The sequence below is a fragment of the Chiloscyllium plagiosum genome, chromosome 4 (assembly GCF_004010195.1).
Source record: "Chiloscyllium plagiosum isolate BGI_BamShark_2017 chromosome 4, ASM401019v2, whole genome shotgun sequence".
NCBI classification, from domain to species: domain Eukaryota; kingdom Metazoa; phylum Chordata; class Chondrichthyes; order Orectolobiformes; family Hemiscylliidae; genus Chiloscyllium; species Chiloscyllium plagiosum.
This window is the reverse complement of record NC_057713.1, coordinates 128,927,742-128,945,299: the sequence shown is the minus strand read 5'-3', so window position 1 is coordinate 128,945,299 and position 17,558 is coordinate 128,927,742. Positions and strand designations below refer to the sequence as shown.

The 17,558-nt window shown below is 41.7% G+C and overlaps 1 long non-coding RNA gene across 1 annotated transcript; it reads left to right on the top strand.

Moving 5' to 3' along the window:
• Positions 1-7,782: 7,782 nt before the first annotated feature.
• LOC122549603 lies at positions 7,783-16,577 on the top strand. Its single transcript, XR_006311608.1, has 3 exons — positions 7,783-7,846; positions 15,693-15,821; positions 16,219-16,577. It is a non-coding gene; the product is annotated as an uncharacterized LOC122549603 (long non-coding RNA).
• Positions 16,578-17,558: the final 981 nt, after the last annotated feature.

Below are 17,558 nucleotides of genomic sequence, written 5' to 3'. Positions count from 1 at the left end.
AACCTTGAGAAAGACAAGTGATCAGAGCATGAGCTGGATCAAAAGCAAACAAGGAAAGGTTGGAGATATATTGTCAAAATGTCCACAAAGCTCCCTCGTTTAAATTGGGGTACAACAGATTTCCTAACAGAATTTGAAATGTTCAGAACAATGGGGCTAAATTTTACCAAAGGAATTGGCCAAATGTTAGCGGAGAGTTGTAGTGAGTTTTTTGTCACAGTTTTACACTGCTCACCTCAACATGTCTCCTATGTAAGGGCAAAATACTGCAGGTGCTGGAAACACAGAGAATGCTGAAGAAACTCAGCAGGTCTGGTAGCATCTGTGGAGAGAAAAAAAAAAGCATTTTTGAGTCCAGTATGACTGCTTCAGAGCTGAGCCTTAGACCTACATTCCAATATCCCAGCTATTGCTCCAAAAGCAGGGAAGTCAAAAATGTTACAGGTCCCCCTTGCTCACTCGAAGTGGGCACCAAGCTACAGGAGGAACTACGCACACAGACCCCTAGGAAATCCTCTCTCAGTACACTCCAGAGAGACTGAGCCTTCTGTCTCCACCCTGCCTGCCCCCCTCAACCACCAGAAGTTCAAGTTGAGGAAGATCCACTTGCCTCCGACAAGAAAACTCTCAACATGTCCAAGTTGTCTAGACATAAGAGCCCCATCCATTTGCCTCCATTGTAGGGAGGGGCCCTCTACCCCAACTACAGAACCTGGCACTGCACTGAAATGTAATAGGAGAGAAAGAGAAAAGATAGTCTTTTGAGAGCACATGAGTGGCATGGGTGACATTACACTGTGCATCGCTGCATGCTTCTGTAGATGTTAATGGCTTTGCACAGCATCTGTTTGTGGGAGTCTCTGCCTAGCCCTGAATGTAACTGTGCCAGCATGATGGAGAAAGTGAGGACTGCAGGTAGTGGAGGTCAGAATCGAGAGTGTGGTGCTGGAAAAGCACAGCAGGTCAGGCAGCATCTGAGAAGCAGGAGAATCGACATTTCAAGCATAAGCCCTTCCTTTAGGATTTTTTAAGGCTGGGATGAGAAGAAATTTGTTCACCCAGAGAGTGGTGAACTTGTGGAATTCATTATCTCAGAAAGTAGTTGAGGCCAAAACATTGTGTTTACAAGAAGGAGATAGATATACAGTACCTCTTTTGGCTAAAGAGATGATGGATATAGAGGGCGGCAGGATTGGGGTATTGAGCACAATGATCAACCATGATCATATTGAATGGCAGGGCAGGCTCGAGGGGTCAGATGGCCTATTATTGCTCCTATCTTCTACGCATCATGTCCATATTGGATGTACCATTAATCAATGCCCTCATTGAGAGCTTGTGGAAGCAAAGTGAACAAATTATAAGGGGTTACATGTTCTGCTGGACCTATTCTAGTTCTTGGTCAAACATCCCTTTTCTTTCCCTGGTCCCTGGAAACAAAGAGTGTCAATGCTGAATGAAGTAGCTGGCAATGTCTGGGACAGGGAGGTGTACATCAAACAGGGAATCAGTGCATTAGGATCACCAGGGTTAAGAGACCCTGTATAATGCATGGGTCTGGACATAGAGTCTTTGCTCTCTCAAGGGTAAATGGGTTTTATTGCCCCTTCCCTTACAGGTTGAGACACTTACTCTGCTCTTTTTGGGCCTGGTCATAGGTATTTTCTTTTTCATCGCACGTTTCTTTTTCTGATGGTTTCACACCTCCAGGTCCACAAGTTGGCAATACTGAGACATCCAGATGCTCTTTGTAATCTCTCCTAGGCTTCTCCAAACCACCTACACATGCTTGCATCTGGCCTTCCCTCCACCCCTAATCTCCTAGCATAGGAGGTGACCATGCCAGGTGTGGACAGATACAGTTCCTCCACCACCCTGACCATGTACAAACGCACCCTCCCCCCCGCATGACCGTATCCCTCCCTTTACGAATACAATTGACCTGCCCCTTCACAATTGTCATCTTCCCTCCCCCCAGTACCCAACCCCCACACGTAGATTAGATTAGATTAGATTAGATTACCTACATGTGGAAACAGGCCCTTCGGCCCAACATGTCCACACCGACCTGCCGAAGCGCAACCCACCCATACCCCTACACTGCCCCTCCTTTCTGAATATGGCCCCCTCCCCGTCTTAGTGGCTCACCCCATTTAGTGGGTGACCTAAATGGACCCCCCCTCAGAGGAGAAGTGCTCAGAGCGCTGACTGATACCTGCTCATCTCCCTGGAATTGGCCGCTACGGAGCACCTGACCTTAGTGAGACCACTCATTGGATTACAGAGGCTTGGCACACCCAATGGAGAGCAACCTGACTGATCACCTGACTGTGGCCAATCCTCTCAATTGGCTGCCCTTTACTTACTGTATCCCCTGACTGATGGGTGCCTCCATTGACATTGGTGAGGACTGCTCTCCTAACACTTGGAGCCTGGTCTACCAGCTCGCTGCCCACACAGTGTGCTTGCTGTTAAGTTGCTGGTACAACGTGCTGCTGGGAGATTGACATAGCACACTGCTGTACAGCGATATGGTCACCCCATCTTGGCTGAGCAGCAAGGTCAACTTCCATTTGTGTGGCAGTGCTAAAAGGCAGGGCAGGGAAGGTTATGGATGCCACAAGAATGCAGCTAGGTGCTAAGTGAGCGCATTCTAAGAGAACACGTAAGCAATTCTGAGAGACAGCCTGATCTTATCGATCAGCTGGGAGCCTGTTCCTGTGTACAAAGTGGTCCTGCTGCTGTTTTATTTTCATAAAATCCCTGCAGTGTGGAAATAGGTCATTTCATGCAGGGTTTCTCTCTGTGAGACCTAGAGAGTTATTCCATGTAATTCTCTGCTGCTCACTTCATTGTGTCGTTTTTCATAGAATCCCTACAGTGTGGTAACAGGCCGTTTGGCCCAACCAGTCCACACCAACGCTCAGAAGAGTAACCCACCCAGACCTATTCCCCCACCCTATTTCTCTACATTTACCCTTGACTAATGCACCTAACCTACACGTCCCTGAACACTATGTGCAACTTAGCATGGACAATTCACCTGACCTGCCCATCTTTGGATTGTGGGAGGAAATCCATGCAGGCACAGGGATAATGTGCAAACTCCTCACAGATAGTCGCCAAAGGCTGGAATCGAACCCGGGTCCCTGCCGCTGTGACATAGCAGTGCTAACCACTGAGCCACCGTGCCACCCTGATAGATTCAATGATAGTTACTAGTTTGCCCAGAAGTGCAGGTCTCAAGTTTGTAAACATCTTGCAAGCGGGTCAAAGAGGTGCCATGAACATCCTCAGGTGCCAATGTCAGTGCATGTCCCTTTAGTGGTCTGCAGTGTTGCTGCTGATCAAGATGGTCATTCTTCTGGAGACTGTGTCTCTTAAACTGCAGTCAGAGTGGGTACCCAGCAATAGCTCAATTAATTGGACAGATAGCTTGCAATGGAATGATACGAACAGTGTGCGTTCAATTCCTGCATTGTTGAGGTTACCATGAAGGAGCCTCCTTCTCAACCTCTCCTCTCACTTGGGGCATAGTGACCCTCAGGTTAAAGCACTACCAGTCATCTCCCTCGAATGAGAGAGCGGCCCAATGGTCTGGTTAGACAATGGCAATGTTACCTTTACCAGACATTTGAAATCCCTTTTTTTAAAAATTCCCCAGCTTTGTTGATATATTCCAATCTATAAGAGAGATATATTTCTAGCTTGTCAAACAAAAAACGTTTAAGAGAGAGATCTTGTTAATTCATCCTAAAGACCTTCTTGATGTGACTCCCATCTGCAACAAGCAGATAGACTTATAATCATAACTTTGCACAGTACCAGAGAGTTTCATCACTTATTTTTGTATGATGGTGAGATTCTTTTTATTTCTGGCCATTCAAGGAGATGAACTGTCGACTGATAATTGCCAATTTCAACCATCTTAATGCATATCAGATCCTCAACAATGTTATTGAGACAACCATATTGTCATTCCCTGTGGAGCTTAACCAACTTGCAAGTCAGGTGCCTTCTGAGACCATTTTAAATGTATCAGGGCTAATTCAAATGTTTTCATTTTAGATATTAATCAGTTGATCAAATTAATGATTAATAGTCCATCAATTTCAACGAACGTGTTATAAATATGAATAGATTTCATTGAACAAGGTCACACACATTGATAGGTCAAGACATGTCATTAAAGGTGGTGACCTCAGCTAACTCTACCTCTGCCATAAAAAATATTTAAAGATTCTGTATCCGCTTTTGGGGAAGGGAATTCCAAAGCCTCACCACCCTCTCAGAAAAATATCCTCATCTCTGTTTTAAACAGGCAAATTCTAAACTATGACATTTAGTTCCAGAGTAACCCACAAAAAGAAACATCCTTTCAACATCCACCCCACCCCCCCCACCCCGTCAAGTCCCTTTAGGATATTATATGGTCCTCCAATTCATCTAAACTCTAGAAGACATAGGCCTGGTCTATCTAGCCTTTCCTCAGAAGGCAATCCCTTCATTTATGGTACTGGTCGAGTAAACCTTATCCAAACAGCTTCAAATGGATTAACATCCTTCTGTAAGTACTGTACTTCATATGGTGTCGCACCAATGCCCTGTATAATTGAAGCATAACATCCATATGCTTGCATTCAACTCCCCTCGTAAGAACCCATCACATTTCTATTGGCTCTCCTGATTACTTGATGTACCTGCAGACTAACCTTCTGTGATTCATGCACTAAAGCTCCCCAACCTCTCTGCACCTCAGAGCTCTGCAAACTCTGACCATTTAGATAATATGCTTTCTTTTTCTCTTTTTCAAAATGGACAATTTTAAACAATGGCTTCCCTGGAAATATGTAAATAGCTTTTACGCTGCCTTATCTAAAGAGGGACATCACAAACAAAGAACATCTATCACTGGGATGCACCTGGAGGACAATCATCACACGACTGGGAGCAAGAAATGACCATCTGCTAGATGCTCTTGAGAGGTGATGAGGTACGCAGATTGAACTGCTAAGGTACCATAAGTCTATCGGATGACCAGATTTGAGATTTTGCCTTAAATGTTAAGGGAACGAGGTGAGACAGGGTATAAGTGTCAGAATTCAGGAAAGACATTGCTGCTGCAGCTGAGAGAAAGGTGACCAGGTCAGTAACAGGACGATGCGCAAGAAGAACCACCTTAGATCAACCACCTTAGAGTGAGCTCCTGTACACGGCGGTCACTAAGTAACTGGTGTAGCAAGACGGTACGGTCACTTGGTGGGTGTTCCATTTAAAGTGGAAATTGTATCCAAGGTCTTTCATATGTAATTGATACCTCAAGAGTAAAGGGTCTGGACTTCAGAGGATAGTGAGATTCCCTGTTCAAGAGTCTTACACATTCTAGTCAATCTATTCTGCACAATCTTCCAAGATTTTGACATTTTTTTCTAAAGTTTAGTGACCAGAATTCAGCACAGTACTGCACCCGGGAGCTTACTATTTACCTATAAGAAATTATCATAACTTCTTACTTATATGCTTTATAAATCTAATTATAAAGTCAAGAGCCACATATGATTCTTAACTTTATCATCAAAGATTTATATCTGTACACTCTGGAGTTCACTTCTTCCTCTTTCCCCCTAAGGTTACACAATTTAGTTTATATTATCTTTCCAAATGCTTCCAACCAAAATTCACCACTTTGTCCTTCTTTAGGCTAGATTTCATCTATCTTCTGTCTATATGTTCTACCAACCTGTCTATTATCTTTCTGATATCTGTTACAATTTTTCTTACTGTTTACTAGAATTCCCAGTTCAGGGACATCTAAAAACTTTGAAACCATGAGTTGAATTTTAAGGAAAATCAGCTAATGTCAATTTTGAGAATTTCACACAGGGTTTCTCTCTGTGAGATCTGGAGAGTTAATCTATGTAATTCTCTGCTGCTCACTTCATTATGTATGCACCATGTCCTGCAGCATCATATTCATGCTACCATGTGCTCACTGCTGTTGGAATCTTGCAGCATTTCCAGCTCTGACGCATTAGTTAAAGCCCACTTGTGCACCAGATCAATCACAGCCAGTCACAAATAGCCCATCATGGTACATGTTGTAGGAAGGAAATGACGCTCTATTGGAAATAGAATCTGATTACCATTAAAGCATTGCCTTTTACCTCATTACCTGTCTGATCAATTGTCATTGGAACTGCCATTGCAAGAATGAAGCTACACAGATTTACTGTTCTTAACGTCATACTTTGGCAGACCCCTGTCTGAAAGAGTGTTGCTCTTTCCCTAATGTCCACCATAGCAGCTCAATGTGGGAGTGTCACATTTTGGAAAGCCTTCAAAACGCTTGATAATGTTAACTTTTGAATAACAGCAAGTGAAAGAAAAACAAGCAAAGCCACTTTTTTTCTGGGACTAATCAAGAGTACAAATCCTGAACAGCTCACCAAACATATCGTAAAAATCTTTTCAGTGAAATGCCACCACGATCACATCTAGAGATGATCTTACACGATTAGAACTGCCTCAATGTGGAAGCAAACCATATGGCCCATCAAGTCCACATCAACCCTCTAAAGAGCATCCCATCTCCCCCATCCTATCCCTGTAAGCCTGCATCTCCCATAGCCATGCATATGGTGAAGAAGGGCTTATGCCCGAAACGTCAATTCACTATTACTAACTAACAATGGTTTGTGTGTAATAGCAGACGATATGATAATAATGTCTGATCTGTGGGGTTTGTGGTCAGGACATTGGAGAGCTCAAGCCCTAAATTTATTAAACTCAATATCGTGCCGGTGTGGGTTTCCTCTGAGTGCTCCAGTTTCCCCCCACAGTCCAAAGATGTGCAAGTTAGGTGGATTGGCCATGATAAATTGCTCATAGTGTCCAGGGATGTGTGAGCCAGGTGGAGTGGCCATGGGAGATGCAGGCTTACAGGGATAGGATGGGGGAGATGGGATGCTCTTTAGGAGGTTGATGTGGACTTGATGGGCCATATGGTTTGCTTCCACACTGAGGCAGTTCTAATCGTGTAAGATCATCTCTAGATGTGATCGTGGTGGCATTTCACTGAAAAGATTTTTACATTATGTTTGGTGAGCTGTTCAGGATTTGTACTCTTGATTAGTTCCATATGCAGGAGAAACATCGATTCTCTTGCTCCTTGGATGCTGCCTGACCTGCTGCGCTTTTCCAGCAACACATTTTTCAGCTCTGATCTTCAGCATCTGCAGTCCTCACTTTCTCTTAGTTAGTAATAGTCCCCATTAAAGGGATTGTTAATTACTTCACCTGATAAAGGAGCAGCACTCAGAAAGCTTGTGATTTCAAATAAACCTGTTGGACTATAACTTGGTGTCGTGTAACTTGTGACTGAGTCCTCATTAACAGCTATTTAGCCTCCTAGCCAAATCGTTATCCACTTCTTTGTCTATCCAACTGTTCTCGTCTCTCTTTGAGCTCAATCCCTACCTAATGTTTACCCCTTACTCCCATCCCCCACCCTATCGTCTGCATATAAACCAACATTTTCCTAGCTACCATCAGTTCTGAGGAAGGGTCACGCAACCTGAAATGTTAACTCTGATTTCTATCCACAGATGCTGTCAGACCTGCTGAGCTTTTCCAGCAGTTTCTGTTTTTGTTTCTGATTTACAGCATCAAGAGTTCTTTCAGTTTTTACAGAAATAACATAGCTACAACAACTGGTCGGACACCAAGAACTCTGCATCAAGTGACTAACCTCTTTTTATACCTGCCTTTTTTTGAAGGTGTTATGGAAGGAATGGAGCTGAGAGCATTCACTCCCATAGATCAGAGTGAAAAGGCCGTATGTTACAGGGTATGTTTAACTTTTCCATTCAAATTTTCCAATGAGTAGGAGCACATTTGTACCAATGATTCATTACATAGCATTTCTACTCCCCAAGGCATTTGTAGTCAATTTCACTGGGAAAAACACTAATAATCAATAAACACTGCCATATTTTTCCAGGAGGATTGTTTTAATGATAGTGTACTTTCTGCAAGTCCACAAGCACTAGTATTACTAGTAGAAGTGTAGGGCTACTTTCATTAATTTAATGTGGAACCTTTGAAAGTTGAATAAAAGACAGTCATCATTTTATGCAAACAAAACTTCATTCATATCGGCTGTTAAGGTTTATAAATCTACTCAGAACTGATGTGCTATTAGGTAATTTTTGGCATGTCTGAACATCTGCAGTAAAATGCCTTTTGCTCACTTTGTTGGTAATGGAAAAAAAAGGCAGAGAAGACTTTAGCTGTAAACACAGCAATACTTACACTGAGAGTTAGGCCTCTATATGGAATCCTTCAGACATGACTCAGTGAAAACTCATAAAGTTTTAGGTGTCTATAAATCAAAAAATAATTAAACAAACTGGAAATGTATTATTGATAAGATACTTGCCATTTTAAGGCACATATGTTAGAGATCAAAAATCAACAAACTGAGGAGATGAATAAAATATTCACATTAACAGTACATTTTTTCACATTAAATATTTAATACGAAATTACTTATTTGCAGGAAGTGTTATGCAATAGCTTCCATGAGTTGTTTCAATGCTGATCTAAAAGAAAGATCCAACATAAAAAATTAAATCCAAATATATCAAATGAGTATCTGTATCCACCACACCAAAGATATCATGCCTCAGGTGTCACTGATGTGTTCATGCATCTTCTGTTTACAGATGTTGACAAGGCAACTGTGTAATTGTAGGAGAAAGTGAGGACTGCTGGAGATCAGAGCTGAAAATGTGCTGCTGGAAAAGCGCAGCAGGTCAGGCAGCATCCAAGGAGCAGGAGAATCGACGTTTCGGGCATGAGCACATCTTCAGGAATGAGGAAAGTGTGTCCAGCAGGCTAAGATAAAAGGTAGGGAGGAGGGACTTGGGGGAGGAGCGTTGGAAATACGATAGGTGGAAGGAGGTTAAGGTGAGGGTGATAAGGTGAGGGCGATAGGCCGGAGTGGGGGTAGGGGCGGAGAGGTTAGGAAGAAGATTGCAGGTTAGGAAGGTGGTGCTGTGTTCGAGGGTTGGGACTGAGACAAGGTGGGGGGTCATGATCAAAGTCAAAGGCTCGGCAATCTCCTCCCTGGCTTCCCAGAGAATCCTAGGATAAATCCCATCCAGCCAAGGGGATTTATCTATTTTCACACTTTCCAGAATTTCTGATACCTCCTCCTTGTGAACGTCAATCCTATCTTGTCTAGTAGCCTGTTTCTCAGTATTCTCCTCGACAACATTGTCTTTTTCCAGTGTGAGTACTGACGAAAAATATTCAATTAGTGCTTCCCCTTTCTCCTCTGAATCCACGTACAACTTCTTACTACTGTCCTTGACTGGCCCTAATCTTATTCTAGTCATTGTTTTATCCCTTATATACCAATAGAAAGCTTTAGGGTTTTCCCTGATCCTATCCATCAACAACTTCTTATGTCCCCTCCTTGCTCATCTTAGCTCTGTCTTTAGGTCTTTCCTGGGTACCGTGTAAGTGGACGTAGGTTTGCTCACTGAGCTGGAAGGTTCATTTTCTGCTTTCTATTTATATTCTTGGGCTTCTTTGGGTTGGTGATGTCATTTTCAGCAATGCTTCGCCTGAGGCCCACTGAAGATGTTACCTAATAGGGTGTATCACCCTCACCTTATCACCCTCACCTTAACCTCCTTCCACCTATCGCATTTCCAACGCCCCTCCCCCAAGTCCCTCCTCCCTACCTTTTATCTTAGCCTGCTTGGCACACTTTCCTCATTCCTGAAGAAGGGCTCATGCCCGAAACATCGATTCTCCTGCTCCTTGGATGCTGCCTGACCTGCTGCGCTTTTCCAGCAACACATTTTCAACTGTGTAATTGTGGCATGTTCTAGTTTGATATAATTCACACAAAATAAAAGGGTTTGTATTAAGAACAAATCACATGGTGCAAATGTTGTATAGTTTGGACAAATTAATTTGATAATTTCACTAGCACCAATTGCAAAGATAGTTTGTGTCCTGGCTCCAGTCCAGGGGTTTGCAGCATTAATCATAAGAAAAACTCAATCCACCTCTTAGACTTTACCAATCCAAAGTGACCAAGCAGAAAAGTAAACTCAAAGGAGGTGAAACTGAAATGACAAGGAAAGCCAGAAAACTTACTTAACAACAATGATCAGCAAAGTACCAGAATGTTTGTTTAAAGATCAGTTCACAAAATATCCTGAGAAATTCTTTTTTTAACTGAATTATTTGAAAAGCTAACAGAAAGAGGAGACGAGGGGTTGTTATATATGGATTTTCGGAATGAATGCTAACATTGAAAAATTTAAGACTATGTAACAGTTGAAGCAAATATCATTAATGGATCTAAGGGAATAGGGTGTGGTTGGGAGTGGGAGGAACACAGATAGAATATACATGATAGTTTAGACCTCCTGGGCTCAAAATGGCCTCCTGTTTCTTTAAGTTGAGTGGAATTCTGGGTCAAATGAACGGGATCTGATTATACACTAACTATCAGGCTTTGTAGTCTGCTCCACATCCCATCCAGCTCTTTCTTCACACAACTGCTCCAAGATATTTCTAAAGCTGAGAGCAAGTATGTCAGTGTGATAAGATTCTAGCATAGACAGTTTTGAATCATAGAATGCCGACAGCGTGGAATCTGGCCATTTGGTCCATCAAGCCCACACCAACTCTCCAAAGAATATCCCAGCCAGACTCACCGCTCCTCCTCACCCCATCCCTGTATCACTATATTTCGCATGGCTAATCCTGCACATCCCTGGACACTTTGGGACAATGTACCATGGCCAATCCACCTAAGTTGTAGGACTCTGGGTGGACTCTGGGTGGAACTCCCAGCAAAAGCCCATGCACAATGGAGGAATGTGCAAACACCACACAGACTTTTGTCTGATGGTGGAATCAAACTCAGGTCCCTAGTGCTGTGAGGCATCAGTGCTGACCACTGAGTTGCTATGCTACTTATGCCGTGCCTTTTGAAGGCGAGGTCAACTGTGCTACTGACAAACCAGCCTGATAGTTTTGTACTTAAGTTCTTTTATTGAAGACCCTTCTATGCAACTTCAGCTGACACTCTGGGCATTTTGCCAATTTAAATACAAGTCAACAATCCCGGGCTATGATGGATTATTAATAGAGAAAGGATGGTGGTACTTAAGTTAGTATCAAAACGAAGATTTTATTTTGCAGTGGATATTTACGTCTCAAATGAACATTCGAAATACTTAATTTCCTCTCCTTATTATTACATATTTCTAGGTCTGCAGTTTGATGAGGGAGTTGTTTTGGATGATCTGGCAAATTGGCAACACAGTTAAAAGCTGGGCACCTATTTGGTTGTCCAGTAGAGTTATCTGGATTAGGCATGAAGGATAAATTAGGAGAAAGTGAGGACTGCAGATGCTGGAGATCAGAGTCAAGAGTATGGCAGCATCTGAGGAGCAGGAGAATTGAGGTTTCAGGCAAAAGCCCTTCATCAGGAATGAACCAGGAAGGATAAATTCACAAGTAGACAGAAACTTCATGTCCAGGACAAGTTAGGTGCTTTCTACAATCCCATCAACACTCAAAGACATCATTCCTCCCTGGATATCAGAGGCTCTGCTCTTTACTGTCTTTGCTTCACTACAGCAGTACCATGCTATGTCATCTGATGATGATTTCAAGCGCTTGTAGAAGTATTCCCATGGCTATGATGGTCACAGTGGAATCACACTTCCATGCAGCATGACCCTTCCAGCAAAGATCTGCTGGGTAAGCCAGTCTGCAAATCCATCAACAATGTGTGACATCATGTTTATCACTAATAAAGTAATTCAACAGGGCGCAGAGTGCTTATTGACTGACAATATAAAGCCACGGGTTTGAATTTACTCCTGATTATTGGAATGAAAGTTACCTTTCCTGGCAACTTAAGGATTCTTCGTAAGATTTCAGACGCAATCCAGTTGATACTAATGTACACCAATAATCACTAGAAATTCACAGTGAAGTTGATTTCATAAAGAGACAACATGATTGCTGGTGTTATTAAGGGAGATTAAATGGGTATAATAAAGAAGTATCATACTGTAATTGACTTCTGGTACTGTTGTTTCTCGTCAGATCTATTGGCTTTGTCTACAAGCGATTACCCAATTTCGCTTTCTCCTACCTCTTCATCCATCTCATCCCCAAATCATTACGTGTCCATAACATACTGATAGTGGGATAAGTACCCACTGCCATTGTGCACATTGTCTGATTCTAGTGAGTCCAGTGACGTTTATATAGAAACCGTATATCTGATGGGAAATTTTATGTTTTGATTAAAGCTATTAGTGTTACTAATATAGGAGATATTTTACATCATATGTGAGAAGCCAATGTGAGAAACGTGAACCAAGGAGCTAGTAATTTCTGTAAAAGACCGAGCTGAAACAAACAGCAAGGCCGCACTTACAATCCACCATATCGCTGGCCAGCTGAAATGAAGACAGGAGAGTACCTGCTACTCCTCCTGTAAGCCACAGTGTGTCAACCAGTTTGACACAATCTGATGGTTGTGGAAGAATAGAGCCCAGTACAGAAATCCCCAGACTGTCTTTTGTTATACATTGTATCATATTAATTAATTACTAAACTGCTTGATTAATCAATATCCCAGTCCTCCTGATCCCACTAAGAATGCCACTAAAACCATGTCATAATGGGACCTTGGTCACCCTGTTATTATGATGAAAGATCAGAGGCCAAAGTACCATGGATTTTGTTAACTTCAACTCCTTTAAAAAATAGTCTGCTACATCTAAAAAAAAAATGACCGCAGATGTAAATTCAGTCACCAACATACAAAGATCTGGTGGACCCCATGGAACATCGTACCTGTGGAGTACCAGGAAAAATTGAAACACTGAGAGCAATGTAACTTGAAGAGATAATGATGGTATTGACTATCTCCCCCCTTTCAGAAAAAAGCCACGTTGTGCAGGATTTGTGCATTTTGGTCTTCCAGGGAAATTTGATTTGATTTGGTTTAATTGATTTATTTTCACGTGTACCAAAGTTTTGTTTACGGGCACAAAAGTGAAAAGCTTTGTTTACGGGCACAAAAGGCAGATCATAATAAGCAAGGATGTACGGATCAAAAAGACTTAGACAGAGCCATACAGGTTACTTTACCAGGGTGTATGCTAGGTGAGATCAACATTACTAAGATCAGCATTATTTGAGGCTAAAGAGTCCATTCATCAGTCTAATAATGGCAGGGAAGAAGCTGTTTCTGAACCTGCTGGTGTGTGTATTCAGGCTTCTGTATCTTCTGCCTGATGGAAAAGGTTGTCGGAGAGCATTGCCAAGGCATGATGGGTCTTTGATGATGTTGGCAGCTTTTCTGCAGCAGTGAGCCAGTAAAGGGAGTCCATGGATGGAAGGTTGGCTTCTGTGATGGTCTGGGCTGTGCACACCACCTTCGGTAATTTCTTTTGTTCCTGTACAAGTTGGTGAGGATCTTTATGGATGTACCGAATTTCCTGAGCCACCTGCAGAAGAAGAGGTGTTGTAGGTGCCTTTTTGACTGTTGCATCAACATGGGAAGTTCAGAATAGGTTGCCAGTTATTGTCACTCTGAGGAACTTGACGCACTCCATCCTCTCAACCTCAGTTCTATTGATGTAGGTGTTATATTTGATTATTAACACATGTCCTCAAAAGCAATCTTAATGATTTTGCTAAATTTGAGTAATGACAGATTGCAGTATGTATTTTCAGTAAAAAATATATCCCTTCAGCATCATTGAATAGTGAACAAAAGAACAAACTATGATCTAACAAAGCTAAATTTGTACATTATCCAAACTCCATTACATAACAATTTTGAAGGATAAATTATGTTTTTTTGTCCCTGATTGTACCAAGTGACTGCACTTCAAAATCATTCATAATTGCATTTATTTAGCAATAAATACTGGACTAGCCAGCTATGCCCTCATCCTATGGATCAATATCGAAGAGAGGAAGAGGAATAGCCGTGAAGCTTCTGGAAACATGGGAAAGGATTAGGAAATTGATTAGTGAAATCACGTCTGGACCAATTTCTCAATTTTCTTAACAGGCATCTGTTTCTCAAAGTTTTATCTGAAGATTTGTCTAATCATTTTAAACAACGATAACAATCCTCATTTGCTAAATATAATGATTTAAACTAATCTTCTCAGCCTAGAACTTTTTACATAAGAACTTTTACCCTTCCTCTCAGGGACTTAACTTCCCTTAAGTATCTGATATCGATCATTTTAGCCCTGGGTTATGGTTTGGCTTTTCCTCCTCTTAGCTTTGACATAGCTCAGTGACTTACTCAAAGGTTTTCACAATTTCTAGCGGTTTTGAGCTTCCACAGACGGGCTTTGTCCTAATATTGCTTCTGCAGGTGGATGAGAGATTAATGGGTAGTAAGCAGAAAAGTAGAATCACGGTTAAAATCAGATCAGTTGTGATCTTATTGGATGGCAGAACAGGTTCAAAGGGCTGAGTGGCCTCCTCTTGCTCCTTGTTCGTACATTTGTATGTTCACATGCAGGCCTTTTTAACTGCTGGTTGCTACATTTGGGCAGCACAGTGGCTCAGTAGTTAGCACTGCTGCATCACAGCACCAGGGTTCCAGCCTCAGGCAACTCTCTGTGTGAAGTTTGCACATTCTCCCTGTGTCTGCGTGGGTTTCCCCTGGTGCTCCGATTTCCTCCCACAGTCCACAGATGTGCAGGTCGGGTGAACTGGCCATGCTAAATTGCCCATAGTGTTAGGTGCATTAGTCAGAGAGAAATGGGTCAGGGTGGGTTACTCTTTGGAGGGTCGGTGTGGCCTGTTTCCACATTGTAGGGAATCTAATCTAATCATTCATAGAAGCTGACTGGCTCTGTGTGCTTTGAAGCTGCTGAATATTTGAAAATATGCTCACAATTTTCTAACTCGAACGTTTTCTTCAGATGGCTGTGGCTTTTGTAGAGTGGAAGATTTCATCAGAAAATCACCACTGTTAGCATATTATATGAGACTTTCTCATAGCTCTATTCTCAAATCCACCCTTCTGTCAATGGTATACTTTGTGCCTATCTCCTGTAGAACTAGCTGAGATTACATGGAAACATTTACTGCCACTAATTCTTCTTCTTGGTTTTAATGCAAGTTACTTTGGAAGGACGTCCACACAAAGTCTTTGGCAGAAAATAGGTAATGTTTATCCAGACAGACACTGAGAGAAAGTGAGGACTGCAGATGTTGGAGACCTTGTAGGAAGACCTTCTTTTGTAAAGTCTTTCTCTGCTAACTGTTGATATCTATGTTGAAAACTAGAAAGAGGGTATCTGCCACCTGCTAACTGCAGGCTTGCAGAATGACTAATATGATGAAAGTAACTGCTTAAGCCTTGAAAGAGCCCAAGGCAAAAAGGAATTGCAAGATTGTTACTTTCAGTGCCTCAGATAATGCTTGTGATTGGAAGATGCTATACTGGTTGTTGTTACTCAGCTATAAAGGGAATTGACTCAGGTGTTAGTTATCGTATGGGCCGGGTAAGGATGGCAATAGACAGAATGTCTCATATTTGCTTTCCTCAGTGCACCAGCTGTAGCTTCTCAATGTTCCCTGACCTAGTACTATGTCTGCATTTCTTCCTTCAGTCACAGTGATGAGGAAGACAACAATTTGAACTCTGGGCATTTTATACATTCAAATTCTGAGGAAATAGAAAATCGGGATTTGCAATGAAAATTCTTGAAAAGGAAACCGAGGCAGAGGAATGATTGAAGGTGAGTGTCATTTTAACTCATGCTTCCAAGTATGATTTCCTGCTGTCAGGGTGAAAACAACACCCTACAACGATATCTTCGAATGTAAGTGGCACTGGACTCTTGCTAACATCACTAGACCTGGATTTAAATTATATTAGGTTGTCTCCTTCTTCAGATAGTGGCTGGGCAGCACATTGATAATGGGACTCCCAGAAAAGTGACACCAGGTGGAAACAGAGACAAAGTGGTAGAAACAGATGGTTTACTATACTCTGGACTTTCAGGCTGCTACTGTTCCATTATGGACAGATGGAATAACATAAAGTTGCTACTCAGGAGCTTTTAATGATCTACCATACAGTTATCCATTCATAATGTGTGTAACGCCTTACTGTTTGTAAATCCCATCCCACAGTGCACCCAGCCAAAAGGCAAACGATTCCAAATAAGCTCTCAGTGAACTGATGGTTCAATCATACAGGGAACATGAAAGACATACAGAAAATAAAACAAAGGGAAGACTTTCAGAAACTGCAAAATGACATGAAGACAAATGGAACAATATGGATATAACAATGCAGCATAAGTGCAAGGCAAAATATGACAGAGACATAGCTGAAAAGAAAGGAAGGAAAAAGAATGGCAATGCAAGAAAAGGTGGAAATAGTCCAATTCAATTCAATCTTTAACTAACTTGTCAATGAACAACACCCTGAGATATACAGATGTACAATGATAAAAGTCTAACTCAATTTCTCCAAATCAAATTCTCAATGCAGACTATTAACAAACCAGGACCTCATATCCAGAAAACAAATAGATGGAAATCCATGGGGGTGTACAGCTGAATTCCTAATGTATGCTTTCAGCCAGAAAGGTGCTAAACTAGATTTGCCCTTTAAGAAAATTGCTCATATTGTGTGTTTTTGGATGTAATGCTCATGTATATGTCTTTATCAAATGAGAAACTTCACATCTGTATGCAATTACTGTCAAGCTACACATCATGTCAGGATTTTTTGTCAAGTGTGTAAATCTTTTCCTTTTATTAATTCCGTGTCTAGTTTAATAAAAGGGCCAATGTAAACCTGTCACAGTGTAATTATATTCCCTCGCCTGCACAGGTATCAGAGACAAAATCCTAATTACTACCATAATTATTTGCTAATACAACTATTGAACATTTTGAAGCAGATTTATTTATTTTGTTGGCTAACAATTAAGATGTCCCAATATCTTTTGCAAAACTAGAATTAGGTAACAATGTGCCGTAATGTTCAGCTGGAGAGTATGGTGAGGGCAGGTATAATTGTAGCATTTAAGATGAAATTGGATTATTCTCTGAAAAAGAAGAATGCGAGATTATAGGGAGATAACTGGGAAATGGCTTGAGATACATTGCTGTTTCAGCTGGCCAGCCTTCTGGTCATTCAATGATGCTGAGAACAAGACTTGCCTGTTCATTCTCTCAATGAAATCCAGTATATTTTACCCAAGAAGTAACTCACTCTGAACTCTACAAATGTGTTAGAAATGTGCATTACAAGGATGGGTTGCAGTAGAGTTGCTCATCCTCTGTTGGTCCTGACTGTCTATCAGCTTTCACCTCTGGCTACCTGTAATTGTTTACAAGTCACATGTGTCAAAACTGTCAGGTAAGCGCAGGACATAAGGTTTTGCCTAGCCTGGCGTAAGAAAGATGACTTCATAGCAGATGGGAACAATTCAATGTCTGTCAGTCTTGAAGGGGTTCAG